Below are 21937 nucleotides of genomic sequence, written 5' to 3'. Positions count from 1 at the left end.
TGAATTATTAGTACTTCTATCACAATAACCTAGGAGTACCTGAGTGGCAGGCACTCAGCCAATTAAGTGTCCAATTTGGGGTGAAGTCATGATCCCTTGGTTTCTGTGTTTGAGCCCCACATCCGGCTCTGTGCTGAGAGCTCAGAGCCTGGAGCCTGCTTCAGAATCTATGTCTCCTTCTGTCTCTGCCCTTATCCCCTCACCTCTGTCTCTCTCTCTCAAAAATAAATAAACATTAAAATGTTTTTAAAAAAAACAATCTAAAAATATCTATTGAAATTAAAAATGCAGAGACACTTTGACTCATTGAACTCACTCTTGAAAATGCATTCCATACTAATGAATCATTAAAAATTAGGGTAAGGGGCACCTGGGTGGCTGTCAGTTAAGCCTCTGACTTTGGCTCAGGTCATTATCTCATGTTTATGGGGTTCAAGCCCCATATTGGACTCTGTGCTGACAGCTCAGAGCCTGGAGCCTGCTTCAGATTGGGTCTACCTCTCTCTCTTCTCCTCCCCTGCTCATGCTCTGTTTCTCTCTGTCTCGATAATAAATAAAAACAATTTAAAAAATAGGGTAAACACGTATAACAATGAAGCTTTTTTTAAAATTTCAAGTTTTTAATTAAATTCTGGCTAGTTTAGATATAGTGTAATATGAGTTTCAGGAGTAGAATTTAGTGAATCATCAGTTACATATAATACCCAGTGATCATCACAAGTGCCCTCCTTAATACCAATCAGTTATTTAACCCATCCCTCCACAAACCACCCTTCCATTAACCCTCAGTTTGTTCCCTATAGTTAAGAATCTGTTTTATGGTTTGCATCTTTTATCCCCTCGGTGTTCATCTGTTTTGCTTCTTAGAGTCCATATATGAGTGAAATCAGATGGTACTCGTCTTTCTCTGACTTTTGCTTAGCATAATACATTCTAGTTTTATCCACATTGTTGCAAATGGAAAGATTTCATTCTCTTTCATAGCTGAGGAATATTTCAGTGAGCGTGTGTGTGTGTGTGTGTGTGTGTGTGTGTGTGTGTGTAACAACTTCTTTATCCATTCATCAGATGGACATTTGGGGTCTTTCCATAATTTGGTTATTGCTGATAATAGTATAAACATTGGGGTGCATGTATCCCTTTGAATCAGTATTTTTCTACCCTTTGGGTAAATACCTAGAAGCTTTTTTATAGTGGGAAAAACAAAAGGATATAAAGTAAATGCTAACTATTGGCAAGTGGCTGAATAAATTACATTTATACCATGACATATTTTGTAGCCATTGAAAGAATGAATTATATCTAGATTAATCAATTTAGAAAATTTTTAATGAGAGAAAAACATAATATAGAAAATGAAATACCCCCTTTTTGTGAAATAATGAAACAAGCCTTCTATATATATATATAAATTAATGGAGGGAAATAATTAAAAGCACATAATATGTTTTAACATTGGGTTTCTGGGACTGGGAATGTTGATGGATAATGTGTTAAGATCAAACTAAAATAAAGCTAAAATACAAAATTACATAAAATATAAATGAATAAATGTAAATAATATAAGTAAATATATTTTTGTAAAGACAGTTTTACTACTCTTACACATTCAGAGATTTATAAAAATGTTCATTATGTATGTGTGTAAAAACTAAAAATATCAAACAAGCATTATGGAATGTATGGTTTCATTCTGACATTTACTGTCCAATCAAATTATAATCTACCTCTGAGGGCACAGACCATACTGTTAATGGTTTATCTCCTCATTTGGAAGAAGAGAGACCTTGTTTCAGTCATTTTTCCTCAAAGCTCCCTTAATAGTCTTTGTACATAAATCTCTGCTCTAAATAAGAGCATAAGGGAATATATTGAATATATTTTAAGTCAAATTTACCCTGTAATGTACATTGAATGACATAGTAGGCATAGTGTTAGGGCTTGAAAAATAGAAGCAAATAAAGATACAGTTGAATAAAATAAAGTAAATAGAAATGAAAATTAAGTAAGGAGTCAGTGGAGAAAAAATAAAAACAAATGTAAAAAACTAAAATCATAAAAATGACTTTAGAAAAGATGAAAGATATGGAAAATGTGACTAAAGAAGTTGCAAGTACTACAATAAAAAAGTAAAACAAAGAGAAGAGAAAAATATTCTAAAATAAAAGAAGAAAACTTTCTTAAAAGAAAGACCTAAATCTTCCCATTGAAAGGAAATGCTGTGCTGTTGGAAAAATTAACACAAAATAATCAATACCAAGCTCTAGCCCAGTGAAGTTCCAGAAATATATAAGCATCAAAGTAAAAGCATTAAATCAGTTACAAGGGCTGGAGAAAGAGATCACACTGTCTTAAGAATTTTCCACAGTCGTCTTTAAGGCCAGAAGACAAGAATCAATATCTGCACATTCTGAAGATGAGGATATAATCCAAAAATGTAATTAATATACCACCAAATAATGCTGCAGCTATAAAAACAGCAAAAGGATGGCCTTGAGAATATAAAAGCTACAGGAATAGACAGCTTGTAAAACAAAAACGAACAAACAAATAATAATAGCCAAAAACACTTGCTGAAATCCAGTCAAACAAAATAAAATCAATATAGAGAATGCAGGGGTGGACAGACTGTTGCTAAAGGATTGGAGACAAAAATTAAATAAGATTAAGGATTTGTAAGATTTACATCTATGGTCAGATGAAGTGAAATCAACTGTGATAATTATGGTTTCAAGCTAAAATCAAGCAAAAGAGAAATTCTTAAAGGAGACTGCATAAATTATGTGAATCTTAGTAGAACTTTGGTTTGCACCTGCTCTAGGCTAATGCTAGCCTAGGTGCCGAGATTCAGGAAATCATATTGGTGTCTTAGGATATCTAATCACAACAGCATGTTAAGTTGCTTCTCTATTGGATTCAAGTTACTGCCATCTGTTCCACTCTAAGATATATATTTTTAATTAAGTACCAGACATGGTGTCAAACTCACGGGAAGAACTAAATGTTACTCCAGTGAGAATAATGCACTACTCTGAACTGAAAGAACTAAACACTTTAATATTCAAGCTCTAGAAGCTATTGATAAGAGTACAGTGATAAAGTAGAAAGTGGCGATAACATGTAATATTCCTTCTTCTCCTGACCTTATTCCCAAGGTAAGACACAATGTTCACGGAATATCGTCTACTCTCATGGTTGGTTGTGGCAAAAAGTTAAGGTGAAAGTAGTTACTGTTCCTGGAGAGTTTTGAGTCCTCACTATTTCGTGTTTTGCTGGGTAAAGCCGAGGAATGGATAACACAAAAGGACACGGCAGTATTCAGAGTTGGCTATCAATTTTTGAGGAGGAATCAAAAAAACATGTTGCATATCCAGAAATATCTTTTAATTTTTTAAATGTTTATTATTTTTGAGAGAGAGACAGAGCAAGCAGAAGAGGGGCAGAAAGAGAGGGAGACACAGAATCAAAAGCAGGCTCAAGGCTCTGAACTGCCAGCACAGAGCCTGAATGTACAGACTGCGAGATCATGACCTGAGCTGAAGTTGGTCACCCAACCGAGCCACCCAGGTGCTCCCAGAAAGTATCTTTCAAAAGCTGTGTGATGAACTGGTAACAAAAATCACTTCCAAAAAAGAGACTTAAGTTTAAAGAAAGGGATGAAAAAGATTGATTTAATTCTACATAGTTTCATATTTTTAATAATTTACCATGTCCATATATTAACTTTCAAATAAATTAATATCTCTAATAACCTGAACAAACAACAGAAACTCCAGCATATTTCTTTATGTAAAAGTTTATTTATAAAGAATAAAAAAACTGTTCCTGTTGACAATAGGAAACAAAGAAGACATGACAACTAAATGTAATTTGGTATCTTGGATTGGATCTTGAAATGGAAAAATACACTAGTGCATAACCTTTGAAATTCAAATCAAGTCTGGAGTTTAGTTTGTTTTGGGGGGGTGTAATTTAGGAATTATAAAGTACTTTTTTTCTCTGACTGCAATTTACATTATATTGAAGGTATCACTGCTTTTGTTTGAATGGATACACAGCTATAAGTAAAAAGATAAAGGTCTTAGAAGAAATCACCTCAAGGATACTGCAAAAGATAAAGGTCTGAACTTAGCCAGTTTTAGCTCCAATATGTGCAGCTTGAAAGTCATATCCTCATTCTTCCAACATGAAAAAAGCTAAACAAACTGAAAATCAACCCATCAGAAAACCAAGGCCACGAGGTAAACTGCCATCATGAAGTCTGGAGAAACAGGTATATACTGAGAATCACAGCTAGGACAGTCTGAACCACAGCAGAAGCTACTAGAGCCAGAGACTTGTGGGAACACTTAAATGGTAGTTTTGACAAATTTCTGTAGGTTGGACACTGAGAAATTCCTATGGCCCAGTCACAGGTAGGCCCTCACACTTTTATGGTTGTTACCTCCAGGACTCTTAGGAGATTCTCAAAGAGCCAAAAGCAAAACAAAACATCTTCTATTTTTAGCAAGAGAAGAGGAAAGATAACCCTTTATGTTTAGGGCATCATCCATAACAAAGACCTATTCTGTAGAGTAAAAATATTTATAAGTCCCTTCACTTCCTGGAAGAAAAGCAACTAGCAAAATGCAGCGTCCTCTAGCTTTCTTGTCTCACATGGGAGGAAAGAAAAAAAAAAGGCTAAAAAACACTTTTGAAAGTCATAGCTCAGGTACTCAGACCCATTAAAAGACTAAGATTTACTCATAAGAGGATACAACACTAAACAAACTCTAATATCATTACAGTGGATTACAACTTAAAAAGTTGCAAAGAACATAACCTGGTGAGGAAGAAGTCCTTAGGAAAACTCAAAGACAATAAAGGGGTAAAAGAGGACATTAAGGAAATCTGACACTGCTAGTACCTACAACTACAGCAAACATTAAATACATCCTAGTTCTCAGCCATATTAACATTAAATATCATACTAAAGGCCTATTTACCTCAACTTCTATTACGTTATATATTGTGTCCTGTTTTTAGTGAAAACATTAGTGTATACTAGCAGCAAATTAAAAATGCAGTCTAAGAAGGCAAAGGAAACAGAATTGGACTTAGACATGACATAGATTTTGGAACTATCAGAGAATTAAAGGAATGATGATTTGCATGTTAAGGGCTATAATGGAAAAGTAAACAACATGAAAAAACAGAGAAGGCAACCAGTGAAATAATTACTTTAAGAAAAAAATTTAGAATGCTAGATAGACATCAAGAACATTGTAACAGAAAAAAATGTGTTTCATAGGCTTATCAGTAGTCTGGACACAACATAAGAATCACTAAACTTAACAGAAACTTCTCAAACTGAAATGTACAGAAAAAGAAAGGGGGAAAAAAGAACAGAAAGTCCAAGAACTATGGGCTGATTACAAAAAGTGTAAGATGCATGTAATTAGAATACCAGAGGAACCTAAACCCAAGCACTGTACACATTTAATGTAATCTCTATTAAAATACACCAGCATTTTTCACAGAGCTAGAACAATCCTAAAATTTGTATGAACCACAGAAGACCCAAATACCAAAAGCAATCCTGAAAAAGAAAAGAAAAGCTGGATCATCATGATTCTGCACGTAAAGCTATATTACAAAGCTATAGTCATGAAAACAGTGTGACACTGGCACAAAACAATAGACACATAGGTTAATGGAACAGAAGAGAAAACCCAGAAATGAACCCATAACTATATGGCCAACTATTCTTTGACAAAGCAGGAAAGAAATCAAATGGAAAAATAATACAATCTCTTCAACAAATGGTTTTGGAAAAACTGCAGAAAAATAAAACATGCAGAAGAATAAAATGAAACTGGATGACTTACACCATACACAAGATAAATTCAAAATAGATGAAAGACCTACATGTGAGACAAGAAACTATCAAAATCCTAGAGGAGAACACAGGCAGCAACCTCTTTGACTTTGGCTGCAGCAACTTTTTTTTTAAATTTTTTTAATGTTTTATTTTTGATACAGAGAGAGACAGAGCTTAGAGGGGGAGGGGCAGAGAGAGAAGGAGACACAGAACTGGAAGCAGGCTCCAGGCTCTGAGCTAGCTGTCAGCACAGTGCCTGATGCAGGGCTCGAACCCATGAACATGAGATCTGACCTGAGCCGAAGTCGGAGGCTTAACCGACTGAGCCACCCAGGCGCCCCCAGCAACTTCTTACTATAGACATGTCTCTACAAGGAAGAAAAACAAAAACAAAAATGAACTTTTGGGACTTCATCAATATTAAAAATTCCTGCACAACAAAAGAAACAAAAAAACCCAAAGGCTATAGAATGGGAGAAGATATTTCCAAATGACATATCTGATAAAGGGTTAGTATCCAAAGTCTATAAAGAACTTATTAAACTCAACACCCCCAAAACAAATAATCCAGTTAAGAAATGGGCAGAAGACATGAATAGATATTTTTTCCAAAAAAGATACCCAGATGGCTAACAGGCATGAAAAGATACCACATATCACTCATCATCAGGGAAATACCAATAAAAACTATGATGAAATTCTACCTCACACCTGTCAGCATAGCTAAATAAACAACACAGGAAACAACTGGTGTTGGCAAGGATGCAGAAAGAAAAATGCTTTTACATCATTTGTGGGAATGCAAACTCGTGTAGCCACTCTGAAAAACAGTATGGAGCCAAATTATGGAAAGAACCCAAATGTCCACTTCCTGATGAATGGATAAAGAAGTACACACACACACACACACACACACACACACACACACACACACACTCAAGGGAATACTACACAGCCACCAAGAAGAATGTAATCTTGCCATTTGCAACAACATGGACAGAGCTAGAGAGTATCATGCTAAGTGAAATAAGTCAGTCAGAGAAAGACAAATATCATATAATTTCACTCTGAAGTATAATTTAATAAATAAAACCGATTAACATTGTGGGAGGGGAAAAAAGAGAGACAAACCATAAGGGACTCTTAACTATAGAAAAACTGAGGGTTGCTGGAGGGGAGTTGGGCAGGGGATGGGCTAAATGGGTGATGGGTATTGAGGAGAGCATTTGTTTTGATGAGCACTGGGTGTTATAGCTCAGTGAGGAATCACTAAATTCTACTCCTAAAACAAATATTATATTACATGTTAACCATCTAGACTTTAAGTAAAAGATTGCAAAATAAAAATGAAATACTTATGATTTGTGAATATACAAGACTTAATATACACAGGTATATTTCTTTGATCTGTTATCTAAGAGGGCATGAAACAAAAAGGAAAAAAGCATGCCTAGCTCCTAGACCTTGGTTTCTAATACAATTATCCAAAAGGATAAAGAGTTCTTTGAATAAATGGCTGATTCTAATGCCTTGTAGACAATATACAATATAAGCCTGGGACATCCTGAAGTGCAAGAGGTTACGTAAGTAGTAAGTAAGTGCTTTACACACACACACACACACACACACACACACACACACACACACGCTCGCTGATGGGAGTATGTCAAAGGAGCACAGGAACCAACTAAAGAGTTCCCAATGGCCTAAACTGGAAAAAAAAGAACAACAAAATGATGAAAGTAGTATTGGCTTAAAATTTAAAGTATAAAATAAATACCCATAAGCCTATTATTGAAATAAATAATTGATTTATAAATTAGCAAATGGGGAAGTAGAGACAAATATCCTATGCAAAGGAATTTCAAAGAAACTAAATAGATAACCCACTCTAACAGAAGAGAAGCATAACTTCTCACCCGTTTTAAATGTACTGCAACTATGACTTCCTTCCAAAGAAAGTTTCAGAGATTACAGTATGACAGGAACTTTACAGCAGAGAAACTGAACAAACTCTAGTTAAACCGGGTAACCAACATCAACACCAACAGTCAGAAATTATGTTGATGGTATGTACTCTTAGCATGATGTGATGAAAATGACATGTTCTCTTTGTGTTCTTCCTCCTGAAAAGGCTATAACCCTGGTCTGAGGAATGCATCAGAAAAATTTTAACAGAAAAACAGACATCTACAACATATCTGACTTGTCCTCATTAAACTGTCAAGACCATCAGAAACAAGGAAACAAGGAACGTCTAAGAATCTCTTACAGGCCAGAACTTAAGGAAATGGGCCAATCAAACGTAGTGTGGGATCTAGGATGGGACCCTGGAGGAGAAAAGGGGTATAGGTAAAAATAAAAGAAACATCAATGAACTACGGGCTTTACTTAGTAGTAATGTACCAGTATTCACTTATAACAAATGCACCACACTAATCATACTAATATAAGATGTCTAATCATTGTAAAAAAATGTGTTTGAGGGACGGGTATATATATGAGAGGGCTCTACTCAATGTTTCTGTTGATATATGACTCAAAAATAAAGTATGTTACTAAAAGATAAAAATATGAAAGAAATGACCACCGGTTGGGAAAATAATCTATCTTCAGTAGAATTCTATGGAAGACTGAGGGCTTAACAACTCAAGAGCAGGGCGCCTGGGTGGCTCAGTCAGTTAAGCATCCAACTTCAGCTCAGGTCATGATATCACGGTCTGTGGGTTTGAGCCCTAAGATGGGCTCTGTGTTGACAGCATGGAGCTTCAAGCCTGCTTCAGATTCTGAATCTCCCTCTCTCTCTGACCCTCCCTTGCTCACACTGTCTCCCTCTGTCTCTCTAAAATAAACTTAAAAAAAAAACATAAAATACTTGTTTATATTAATTTTGTAAAGCTTGGAACTGATCATTCAAGATGCTCTCTTCATAGTATATAATGATGAGAATCACATCATCTTCTGCCAAAAAGGCAGCCATAATATTTTGTTTTCTCTGTACTGTGAATTGGTGTGAAATTACTCATTATATCATGATGACTTGATAATCATATTTTTGCCTCACCAACACTAAAAATGGTTAGCCCTCTGATTAGAAGAGTTCCTTAGTACACTTCCTCTACCCTAGACACCTAGTGTCTCTATAACCTAACAGCCCACTATAGTGCAAATCTATCCCTGTAACCCTAGAAAACTGGACAAAAGTCAAAGTAAGAAAGAAGTACATATTGTGCATTACTCTATACAGTACATGGATAATAACTAGAATGCAGGTGATATCGATAAAAGGAAATACTCTGTCTCCTATTCTCTCTCTCTCTGCCTCTCTGCCTCTCTCTCTCTCTCTCTCTCTCTCTCACACACACACACACACACACACACACACACACACACACACACACTGCCTGACACTTTTAAGGGTCTGAGCTTGAAAAATGATACTGTATGATATTGTATCTTCTTGCAGTCTAAGAAGTCACAAGTGAGTCCTGGGGAGAAAAGGCTTATCAGGTTCCCTGAGGCTCTTCCGGAAAGAGAAAGTGGTCATTTCTACACAGGCTTCTTCCACTGTTTAGATTTAAATCAAGGCTTGGAACATGCCTGGCCTTGACCTAAGTTATTTCCATAAAAGCCAATGAAGAATGTCAGGAAGTCAATTAAGTCCACCTCTGTCGTGCCCTCCGTGACCATCTGAAAAGAGACCCGAGGCAAGGGAATGAGGAAGAAAGAGGAGACAGAAAGTCAGGGGACGGGAGGGACACTCAGAGCCATTGCACCAAAAGTGCCATTCTTTATTAGCAGTTTGTAGCTTTTATACAATAACCACAGGAGCTACTGTCGAATAAGCAAAGCATAAAAATGGGCCAAGTTCCTTATTTTCCAGACTGTCCCCCTTGTGACCCTGCTTGCTAAAGCATACTTTCCTATGACCTCATGGAAGGATGAGAACTCTCAAGGGATAAGGAGGAGGAATTGTGGTAGACCCTTATTTTTAAAGGTCAGGGGCTGACTGGACCTTAGCATTTAACCACATCAGGGGCACGTGTGCAGGGCGCATGGAAGAGTCCCGAGAGCTGTTGCTCTACTTGTGGGAGGTGCTTCCCCTTGGCAAGAAGGGGAACTTCCCTCTAAGGAGCTACAGTTCGACCGGACACTCCTCCTGTGCTGCCGCTTCCCACACACCTGCTCTCTACTTCTGTAGGACTTAGGTAACTGAACATCCTGGGTTTTCTACTGAGTAAAATTAGAAAGACTTTTCCTCATAGGATCGCAATGTGAGTTAAAGGAAGTAATAGATGTAAAGAGCACAGTCCAGAATCCAGTACTTTATGTTGCTTTTTCCAACTTGCTCTCCTCTCCCTCCTTGAGCCTCTTTTCTCTTGATCAAAACAAAGTTTCTGTAAATTTTGTTTCTTTGTGCCTAATCTGTAAATAATATCTCTTAGAGGCTCACTGAATTGAGTACTTTGGGATAATTTTTAAATACCATGAAGAGCTAAAGAACTTTTCTGTTATTGTTCTTTGTCCTTAGCGTGGTTGTTATTTTACAGACTAATAATTTTTCAAATGCATGTAAAATGAATTCAGTTTCTCTACAATATGACAATGGTAGAATAGCTCATTCATATGGCCAGGGCCGAGAATCTATGGTCTGAGTCCCTGTAATTTATACTAATATTTACTGTGAAATATATGCCAAGCACTTTACTGAGGGTTTTAGAAAAGTATATTAACATACGCTAATTCTCATAATATAAATATTTGCTATCATCATCATTTTCTTAATTATGCAATTTAAAATTTTAATATAATATGATCTCCCCAAAACAAATAATAATTAGAACAGGCATTCCAACCCACATATATCTGAAATCAAAGTCTACCACACAATTCAGACTCAATAATAAAGTCGCAAAAGCTAAGCCAAAAACTGTCTATGCCTACCATGAAACTTTTCTCAAGAATATAGAACAATGACCCTGAGAATTCCAGAATCAATCTAAAAAGTAATGTCTCCCATCTTCCCGAGTGGCTGCTTTCACAACATCTAGCTAATGGCGCCCATTATAGCAGCAGAGACAGAGACAGCCAACAGTAAATCTTTCTCTTTTACAGCTGGCTCTGGTTTAGGAAGATTTACTTTTATAACAACTGTGAAGACTTCTACCTTATCAACCTCTACTCCTTTAATACCTTCCTCTGGAACCTTTTTTTTTTTTTTTTCCGGCTTTCCTATTAATGATAGGTCCTGCGGGTCAGAACTAGAAATACCTTCTTTGTAATGCTAAAAGTGTTTGATTTTGACAAATTACTTTCATTGTCTTAGCTCAGTTTTGGAATACCCTTGATTTTACTTTGAAAAGTTTTTACAGTGTAGATTCTGGCATGTGCAATTAGAATGATTTTTAATTTTGTTTGTGACTGTAAATCTCTGGCTTCTTTATTGGTTCCATTGTTTACATCAATGCGGATCCCTATCCTTAGAGAGTCTAAATTTATGGGTCATATGTCACCTCAATCTCTTAATCTGGTTGAAGATTAATTCTAATTCCAGAACTTGAGCTGGATCAGATTCTTTTCCCTTTGATAAGTGTCACTTCCTTGAGAGATAAAAGTCTATTAAAAAAAAAAAAACCACTCTGCAGGGATAAAAAGAGGCTCCTGGAAGTGGAGAGAGGACTTAAGTGTTTCAATTTCTTACACATCCAGCTAGAGTTTACTACTGCAAGAAAGGAAGATAAAGAGGTGAAAGAAAGTCCAAAGAGAGGTCATGCTTTTTACCGCCTATAAAAGTATGCATGCCATGGGTTTGGGACATGACCTGTTGGTCTAGTGTCCTGGAAAGAAAACTGTAACATCCTTCTCAATGGACCAGTTGAGAACCGACCTTATTTGTACTAACAATAGCTAGAATATAAAATAGCCTTATTTTTACTGGGAAGAGCCTAATCATGTCCACAGTAAGCAAGGGTTTAGCACACCAATGATTACCAGATATTCTGGACTGAGCACCACAGTAAAAATAAACCATCAAGCCTACCCTAAATATATAGCGGGAAACTACCACTCACATACCTTTTGACCCATAGAACCAGTAATAAATGAAAAAGGATATGTTATATTATAATCAAATTGCTTTATATCTATGATCTGTAGTCTTTAAATAATTTACAGTTCTTTAAGTATTACTCTCTTACTTTAACTACTTTAAGTATTTTAGTACTAAAGAACAAATTTGTTATTACAAAGTACTATTTTCTTGGGAGAGTCTATACTGTCCCAGGAAATTTTCCCAGTTGACCTTAGCAATACTTAAAGCATTAAAAACATGTAGCTAATTGTTAGCATGTATTCATTTTTTACTCTCTTAATTGAGAAGAGAAAATCTTTTTTGATTTTTTTATCAATAATATAAAAGAGGTTATAACAACCCAACAGAATGCAATAAACAATGGCTAAAGACAGCATCTTGCATATGATTTTATTATGACCAAGATAAAATAACACTATAACCTGAAAAATAAATGCACATGAAAATACAACAAATATAATATTTAAATAACATGATTCCAACAGCCCCATTTAATAAAATATTTTGGGTACCTGAGTGGCTCAGATGGTTGCATACCCAACTCTTGATTTCAGTTGAGGTCATGACCTCATCGTTCATGAGATGTAGCCCCATCTGAGGCTTTGTGCTGACAGTGTGGACCGTGCTTGGGCTTCTCTCTCTCTGCCCCTCATCTCTGCCTCTTCCCCACTTGCAAGCATATACATGCTATCTCTATCTCTCTCTCACACAAAATAAATAAATAAACATTTAAAACTGTGCTTTAAAAATAGTCACTTTAGGAATAGGTTGTATTTGCTAAATACAAGTTTGAAAGGTGCTGACTTTTTATTTTTCATCTATTTACCTTTTGAGAGGGTGAGTGATGGAGCACAAGTAGGTTTGGGACAGAGGGACAGGAAGAGAGAGAATCTTAAGCAGGCTCCACACCCAGTACAGAGCAAGACACCAGGCTTGATCTCAGAACTGTGAGATCATGACCCGAGCGGAAAACAAGAGCTGGACTCCCAGTGACTAAATCACATGCTAATCACATGCTAACATCCTATATTGGTTTTTTAAATTTAAATGAATGACTATGTGTTACTCTTTTTTTCGAAGTTCCCAACTGTAAAAGTTAATATGAATGTTTAACAATTTAGCCCGACACTTACATTAGTAGATTAGTTCTTGTTTATAAATCACTTTGAAGACCTAATTTGTTGAGTACTTCAGTTTATAATTATATATATGAGCCTGGTGGTCAGTGTCCAATAAGAAATCTTTCATTCTCTTAATTCTAGAAACTACAGAGCAGACAGAAAACAAAAAGATACCATGTTTCAGACAAATTTTTTTTAAATAGTTTATTGTCAAATTGGTTTCCATATATATTTTTTAAATAGTTTATTGTCATCAGACAAATTTTTGAGGGAAAATGACATTTACTGTCAGTAGCTTTCTCAAAAGATACTCAGACTGCCTGGAATTTATTTGGAAACAAACCACACACACATATCTCCGAAAGTACTACTCATTTTATCAAACATCCTTTTAATGCCGTGTCTGTGCCACTCGTACACAGTTTCCACAGCTTGAGATTCTCCTCACATCATCCACATTCTTTACCTTGCAAACTCGGGTAAATCAGAATTGCTTCTATATATCCCTCTGAGCTTCCTTCACTGAGTTAAGGCATTCTCTTCTCTACGCTACCTCAATACTTTCTACGGAACTTGTTTAATAGACCTCAGTATTTGTCAATTCAGTCTACCTTACTGTAACATCTGTTGTATTATAACATGTATTTGGATGCTGTGACAGCATGGTCTGTGACTGAAAAAAAAAATCAGCTTTTTATGAACCAAGCCAACCTCAGCATTTTACAGCTTTTACTTCACTGAACCCTCACAACAAAATATGATGTTAATGATATGAATTGCACTTAATAGATGCAGCAACAGTCTAAGCAAGGTTAAGCAAATTGTCAACTTGACACGGTGTGAAGCAGGGCTGATTTGGTATACGCCTCAGCCAATGATGTCCTAGAAAACATTTGACAACTGGCTCCTGCCACCTCTGAGAAGAAGGAAAAAAAGAAAAAGAGAGAGAAAAAGCTCTCTCCGGTACCGTTTGCATATTGTCACGTTTCCACTACCACCAATTTTAAGACACTGGTAAGAGGTCATTGTACGTGACTTTCAGAAGATACAGTTGATGCTCATGCACCCACGCAAGCTGGCTTCAGGACACCACTGCCTCGGCAGTGTGGTCTTTGCTTCTAATTCATGCTTGCACTCTGCTCCCTCAAGATTTGCACTATGCCTAGAATCAAATAGGTGCTCAAAGAATCCTTGCTAATAAATAAATCAATCCATTCATGCTTATAAACGAACTGGAATGTGGCTAATATGCACAAACCTTGGTAAAATAATTTCCTGATTTTTGACATTTTTAATCTCTGAAAAGGGGTTGCTAATAGTTAATCATCTCGTGATATAAACAAATAGAATTTTAAAATAAAATAGAACGATATATATTCTAAGCAGTGATTATTTTTTAAGATTGAAGACTTCTTCCTTTTGGTTATGTGCATTCTGACGAAACTAAATGGAGACTTTAATCATTAATCAGATAGTTCACTACATGCTAACAATGTTCATATGTTAGTTAAAACATTCCTGTTCTTCTCATCTTTCTTATTATAGAAATTTTGCCAATATATCCAAATACAGTAAATCCATCAAGTCTCTGAATTACTTTCACCATAATTAAAATGTTTTCCATAATACCTAAGTCATTTAAGTAAATCTAAATGTTTATAGAGAGTGAGTGAGTTATACAGACCAAGCTCCCACTTCTAAGAACAAATAAACTTTTAACAGCAACGTAATTTCTAAAATTATAAGAAAAATCATCTGAAAATTATGTGAAATTCTATTTAAACTTGTGACATTTTTAGAAAATATTTTTCCATTGAGGTATTCAACATTTAGTTTATCCAAAATTAAGCCAAACCATCATTTTTCATTAAATTTAAAAATGTCAATATACATTTCTGCTTCACTATCCTATATAAAATTAATTCTAGCTTATTAATGTGAAGAACTACATATTTCCTTTTGTATTTTCTTTTTAATAACTGGATGATGAGTTTTGAGACATATTAAATGGAAAATGTTCAAGAAAAGCACTCTAAACATAGGAGAATTTTCAGTGTCAAGTATAATTATTTTCTAAAGTTAAAATTATTAACAGTTTCAGTGCCATTATCTTTTATTCTTTAATTTCTGTTTATGTTCATTCTTTGGTCTAAAACTTTTATTTTGATTCTTTGAAGGCATTCCTCAACACTCAGTAATACAAGATCCTAAAGCATTAGTGAGTAATAAAAGCAAGCCCCAAAATATACCTTTGTCCTGACCCAAGGGAATGATCTAGTAGCATTAGAAAATTAGTTGTCTTTATTGAATCATATGGGCTTTGATCTGACCGCAGTATTAAGCAGAGTCATAATTTATTGTGTGAACGGGACACTGATGTACGGAAACAACCACAACAAAATGATGGACAAAACGACCTGGTAAATCTGTTCCTCGACTAAACCGTAGGATCCCATGGAATGACACTATAATTACACAGAAAGTAATTGTCATATATTTGCCAAGAAATTACATGGTTGACAGTACTCTTTGAAAATTGTTCTGCATTTCGAGTGCCAACAGCTATGTTAGCAGAAAATGAAATTAGAAACAACCACAGGAGGTGTGTTCTTCTCATTTAGAAAACTATTTCATTTAGGAAGTAAAATTTAATTTACAAGTAAATATTATAAAACTAAAAATAAAATGGAATGACTTAGAAATGTTCCTAAAAGTTATTGTTATTTGGTATAATGTTGGCTTTATGGGGGGAAAAGTCATTTACTACATGTCAAGCTAATTACATATTCTATTTTGCATTTGCCAAAACTATAAAACCATCTTTCCCAGTTTATTCCTTACAAACAAGTAAATGTGTTAGATTCCAAGAGGCCCAGATAGAAACAACTACATATTTTTATAGCTTTATCCAAATAATATAAAATCCTTCTTTTAAGAATTGTAAGAGTTAATACCTTAAAATAAAAACCATTTCTAATATAAAACTTTCTTCAAATTAGTAAATGAGTAGTTTTATGTTTTCCCATGTTATGGCATAAATGAGGACCTCTTCTAAACCAAAAGCACCAACTACAACTAAGAGAATTTACAAATAATCATTTCCCCCAAAACTGCTAAACTGTTAGTTGGCAAACCACTAAAGTTATTAATGATACAAATTCAATGGAAATAAAGTACACTTAAACCAATTTCTTACTAAGTATATCTGGTCCCCTAGTAAACTTTAGCACTGCTCTTAATGTCTTACCTACATGACAAATTTAAAGCAAAAAGTTCTATTTAAAAATGCTCTCAACAGTTTACTTCAGGTTATGTAATGAACTATATTCTCTAGCCAGTGTATTTAATTAATAGGTTATCATACTACCTACATATAAACATATACCCCTTATTAGCTAAGTCTAAATATATGGCAACCAAGTAAAATGGTTAGTGTCAAAGAAATAAAGTTTTCTTCTCATTTTTGACTTTTCATTTCACTCAGGACATTAATTTTATTGCCAAAAGTAAGACAGAATGCTCTGTACTGTGTTGCAAAAAAAAATCAGTGAACCAAATATTATTTATAGGGGCGGCTGGATGGCTTACATGCTTAATTGTCTGACTTTTGATTTTGGCTCAGGTTGTAAATTCATCGTGGTGTGATCAAGCCCCACAATGGGCTCAGCTTTGGGTGTGGAGCAAACTTAAGATTCTCTCTCTCCCTCTCTCTGCTCCACCCTTTTGTCTCTCAAAAAAAAAAATCCAAAATAAAACCATGTATTATTTACAGTAGCTAAATTTTGTTAAAGAAGAGAGATATAAAATGGATTACATATATTGTCTCTAGGAAGGATTACTGAGTAGTTGAGACATAGGAATGAGGGAGAGATTTAAATTTCATGAAGTTTTCTTTACAACTTTTTAAAAGCTTATTTATTTTGAGATAGAGAGCAAGAATGGGAGGGAAAGAGAGAGAGAGAAGGAGAGAGAGGGAGAATCCCAAGCAGACTCCATGGTGTCTGCACAGAGCCCAGTTTGGGGCTTGAGCTCACAAACTGTGAGTTCATAACCTGAGCCAAAATCAAGAGTCAAACACTTAACTGACTGAGCAACCAAGGTTCCCATACAACTTTTAAATTTTATCCCATGCCCGTAAATTATTTACTTCAAAATTAATTTAGAATAGGAAGCAAATAGAAAGTCCCCTCTCTTTAGTGAAGCGACTGCAAAACTGGGATCAAACTCTAAATCAGAAGACTGTAGGACTGGGATGCTGGGTTACTCTGTGAGTTAAGCATCCAACTCTTGATTTTGGCTCAGGTCACGATCTCACAGCCTGTGAGTTTGAGCCCCACATCAGGTTTTGTGCTGACAGCATGGTGAACCTGCTTGGAATTCTTTCTGTCCTCTGTCTCTTCCTCTCCCGCTGCTCACTCTCACACATGTGCTCTGTCAAAATAAACTTAAAAAAAAATTTTTAAAAAAAGACTGTAGGACTATGAAAAAGAATAAAATCATTCTTTGGATTATTAGGAAAATTGCCACTTCTCATTTTGCAGAGTATAAGAAAAACAACAACAATTTTGGAATATAGCAAAAATAGTTTCAGGAGGGAGATGATATGGGGCGCCTGGGTGACACTGACAGCACAGAGCCTGCTGGGAACTCTTCTCTGCCCCTCCCCCTGCTTGTGCACTGCTCTCTCTCAAGATAAATTAAAAAAAAAAAAGAGGAAAGGTAATAGCAATACAGGCTTACCTCAAGAGAAAAGTAAATCTCAAATAAACAATCTAGATTCATAGCTAAAGAAGCCAGAAAAAGAAGAAAAAAACAGAACTCAAAGTCCATAGAAGGAAGAAAATAATAAAGATCACAGTGGAAGCAAATGAAATAGAAAAATAATAAAAAAATATGTCCAGAATACAAAATATCAATTAAAGTATAAGATAGTTCTTTGAAAAAATAAACAAAGTTGACAGACCTTTAGCTAAACTAACCAAGAAAGAAAGAGAAAGGGTTCTGAAAACAAATTCAGAAATAAAAGAGAAGTAACACTAACACCACAGAAATAAAGGATCATAAGAGACCACTACAATTAAACGCCAACAAACTGAACAACACAGAAGAAATGAATATATGCCTAGAAACAATCTTCCAGAAATGAATCATAAGCCAACAAAAAATATAAATTACTAGTAAAGATAATGAACCAGTAATCAAAAATGTTCCAAAAACAAAAGTTTAGGACCAGATGGCTTCATTGGTGAATTCTTCCAAATATTCGAAGGTTTGTTATCTACTCTTCTCAAACTCTTCAAAAACACTGAAAAGGAAGGAATGCTTCCAAGGTCATTTCATGAGGCCAGCATTACTCTGATGCCCAAACTTGACAAAGACAAAATAAGAAAATCACAAGCTAGCATTATTCCTAAACACAGATGCAAAAATCCTCAACAAAATATTTGCAAACCATATTTGTCCATATATTCAAAGTTTCAAACACCATGAGCAAGTGGAATTTATTCCAGGGATGCAAGGCTGATTCAACATCCACAAATCAATCAACATGATATAGTACACTAACAAAATAAAGGATAAAAATTAGAGTATCATCTCAGTAGATGCAGAAACTTCATTTGACAAAATTAATATCCATCTGAGATAAAAAAATTCTCAACAAAGTGGTTATGTAGGTGATGTACACAAAAATAATAAAGTCTTCATATAACAATCCCACAGCTGACATCATACTGAATGATAAAAATCTGAAAGCTTTTACTCTAAGATCACCTGAGACAAGGATGCCCACAGAGTATGGAAATCCTGGCTATAACAATTAGGCAGTAAAAATAAATAAAATGCATCCAAATCAGATAGGAAGAAGTAAATATGTCACTATTTGCAAATAGCATGATAGTATATAAAGAAAACCCAAAGGACTCAACCAAAAGAGTATTCAAATTAAGGATGAATTTAATAAAGTACCAGAATATAAAACCAACATACAGAAAACTGTGTCACTTCTACACACTAATAAATTATCAGAAACAAATAAACAAAGCAATCCCATTTATAATTACATAAAAATAATACAATACCTAAGAATACAATTAACCGAGAAGGTTAGACCTCTACACTATTAAGTATGACACTGATTAAAGTATGACACTGATTAAAGAAATTGAAAACACAAATAAATAGAAACATATTTCTTCCATGCTCATGGATTGGAACAATTAATATTGTTAAAATGTTCATATTACCCAAAGCAATTTACAGATGCAATGCAATTGCTACCAAAATCCCAGAAGCATTTTTCACAATAATAAAACAAATAATTCTAAATATTTTATGGAACAATAAAAAATCCCAAATAGCCAAAGCAATCTTGAGAAAGAAGAATAAAGCTGAAGATAGCATGCTCCCTGACTTTAAACTATATTTTAAAGCTATAGTAATCAAAGAGTATGCTATTGGCATTAAAAAACACACACATACATCAACGTAACAGAATTGAAAGCCCAGAACTAAATGTCCTATAAATATTCAGACAGTTAATTTATGACAACAGAGCCAAAAAAACATACAATGGAGAAAGAACAGTGTTGGAAAAATGAGACAGTCATGTGCAGAAGAATTAAAGTGGATCATTATCTTACACCATACAGAAAAATTAACCCAAAATAGATTAAGACTTCAGACAGAAAACCACAAAATCCATAGAAGAAAAAGGGGGTCAGTTGGATGGTGATACAATTGTATGGTGATAGAGTGCAAATAGACCTTTAGAGGTAATCACTTTGTAGTGCATTCAGGTATCAAATGACAGTGTTGTACACCTAAACTTTTATAATGTTACATGCCAATTCTACCTTATTTTTAAAAAAAGGGTAACAAATATGACTAGTTCCCCAGTCTCCTCAAATACACACACACACACACACACACACACACACACTTCTCTTATTTGACTTTCTGAGACAGCTCACAGTGATCTTATCAATAGTTCCTCTCACAAGCGAGCCCCTAGTAGGCAAGTTTTGGTACAGGACCCTATTTCTTTGAAACAACTCTAGTTAAATTTGGTTCATCTGATTCTTTTATCAGGAAATGTCAGATACCAAAATCCTATCTATACTTTACCCTTGGTTTCTGTGAAGTTATCCTGTAAAACTTCTGATTCACTCTAGAACATTCTCAACTGGGATTTCTTGAGGGAATTAAGCCCCAGTTAATGCACTTAGGCCTCCATTTTTATGTATGAATTAACGTCATTATCCTATGCATCTAGAATGGAATTTGATGTTCATAACCCTTGGGAAGTGATAACGCAGATCATTTTCTGTTTGTGATTCAAACTGGAAGAACCTCACTGAGTTACACTAAAGAAGCATGGTTTAAATGTCAAAGGACAAAATCAAAATAACAATTCTCTATTTCAAGTTTTCATATGCTTTCCAAAGGAAGATGGAGACTGTATACTTTTTTGAAATGTATTTTCTTCCTTTGCTTTTTGTTTCACAGCATACATAGTTGCTTCATTTTTTGAACCTTGCAACAATTCTGAAAATGTTTCCTCTACGTCAGAAGAAGGCCTGCCTCATGGAGATCCAGGTGAACGAGGCATAGTGGCTGAGAAGCTGGACTGGGCCCACAGGAGGCTGGAGCAGCAGGCACCTATGAAACAAGGGTCTGGGGAAGATGAGATGATCGCTGTCACTAGTGTCAGCAAGGGCAAAGACTACAAAGGGGTCACCAACCACTAACACACCAAGAAGCTAGTCCATAAAACATCGGGGACTGCACAAGCTTGCCTGTGTTGGGCCATGGCATCCTGTCCCATGGCCTTCTCCGTGGGGGGGGCTGGGTGAACAGGTTATCTTCACCACACTGTAATTAACAAGATCAGCAAGGCTATCTCATCAAACATGGCAAACTGATCAAGAACAATGCTTCCACGGATTATGACCTGTCTAACAAGAAGATCAATTATCTGGTGGCTTTGTCCACTATGGTGAAGTGACCAATGACTCTGTCATGCCAAAAAGCTATGTGGTGGGAATCAAGAAGCATTTCCTTACTTTCTGCAAGTCCTTTCTGGTACAGACTAAAACAGCAGGCCCTGGAGAAAACTGACCTCAAGTTCATTGACAACAGCACCAAGATTGACCATGGCTGACTCCAGACTGTGGAGAATAAGAAAGTATCATGAGACTACTTAAGAAAGACCAAACTGCAAAGGAAGAAAGAGCTTCATGTCAGGAGCAGATTGTGCGCGTGGTGGGATCTCAATAAAAATTACTGTCCGGTGGAAAAACAAAAACAAATACATATTTTGCAAACATTCCTTCCAGTCCATAGCTTTTCATTCTCTTCATAGTGTCTTTCAAATAGAAATGTTTTTAAATTTTGATGGTTTTTATTGTGTTTTTGATTATGATTTCTCAGAAATCTTTACCTATGGATGATTACAAAGATTTTCTCCTATGATTTACTCCAAACCTTTTGTAACATTTGGTTTTATGTCTATGGCTATGATCTTTTTTGAGCTTTTTACATATGAAGCAAGATATCAATTAAGAGTGGGTTTTTTTGTATATTTATATGCAGTTTTCCCATAGCACTATTATTTTAAACTTTCATCTCCCACAGAATTCCTTTTCACCTTTTGTGAAAAATCAACTACATGTGTGCATAGGTCTCTTTCTGAACTCTCTATTCAGTCCCCTTGATGCATTTCTCTGTATTACCACACAGTCTTATTAACTGAACTTTATAATAAGTCTGGAAATCAAGTAGTACATCTTATTATTTGCTATCTCTCTGTAGCATCTGTTCTTTGTTTCCATTTATCTATCTTTCTGACAATATTTGGATTGTCTG

The 21937-nt window shown here is 35.3% G+C and overlaps 1 pseudogene; it reads left to right on the top strand.

Moving 5' to 3' along the window:
* Positions 1-18305: 18305 nt before the first annotated feature.
* Positions 18306-21349, top strand: LOC115302227 (annotated as a pseudogene).
* Positions 21350-21937: the final 588 nt, after the last annotated feature.

Source organism: Suricata suricatta, chromosome 9 (assembly GCF_006229205.1).
Source record: "Suricata suricatta isolate VVHF042 chromosome 9, meerkat_22Aug2017_6uvM2_HiC, whole genome shotgun sequence".
Lineage (NCBI taxonomy): Eukaryota > Metazoa > Chordata > Mammalia > Carnivora > Herpestidae > Suricata > Suricata suricatta.
The sequence above is the reverse complement of the archived record's forward strand: the minus strand, read 5'-3'. Positions and strand labels throughout refer to the sequence as shown.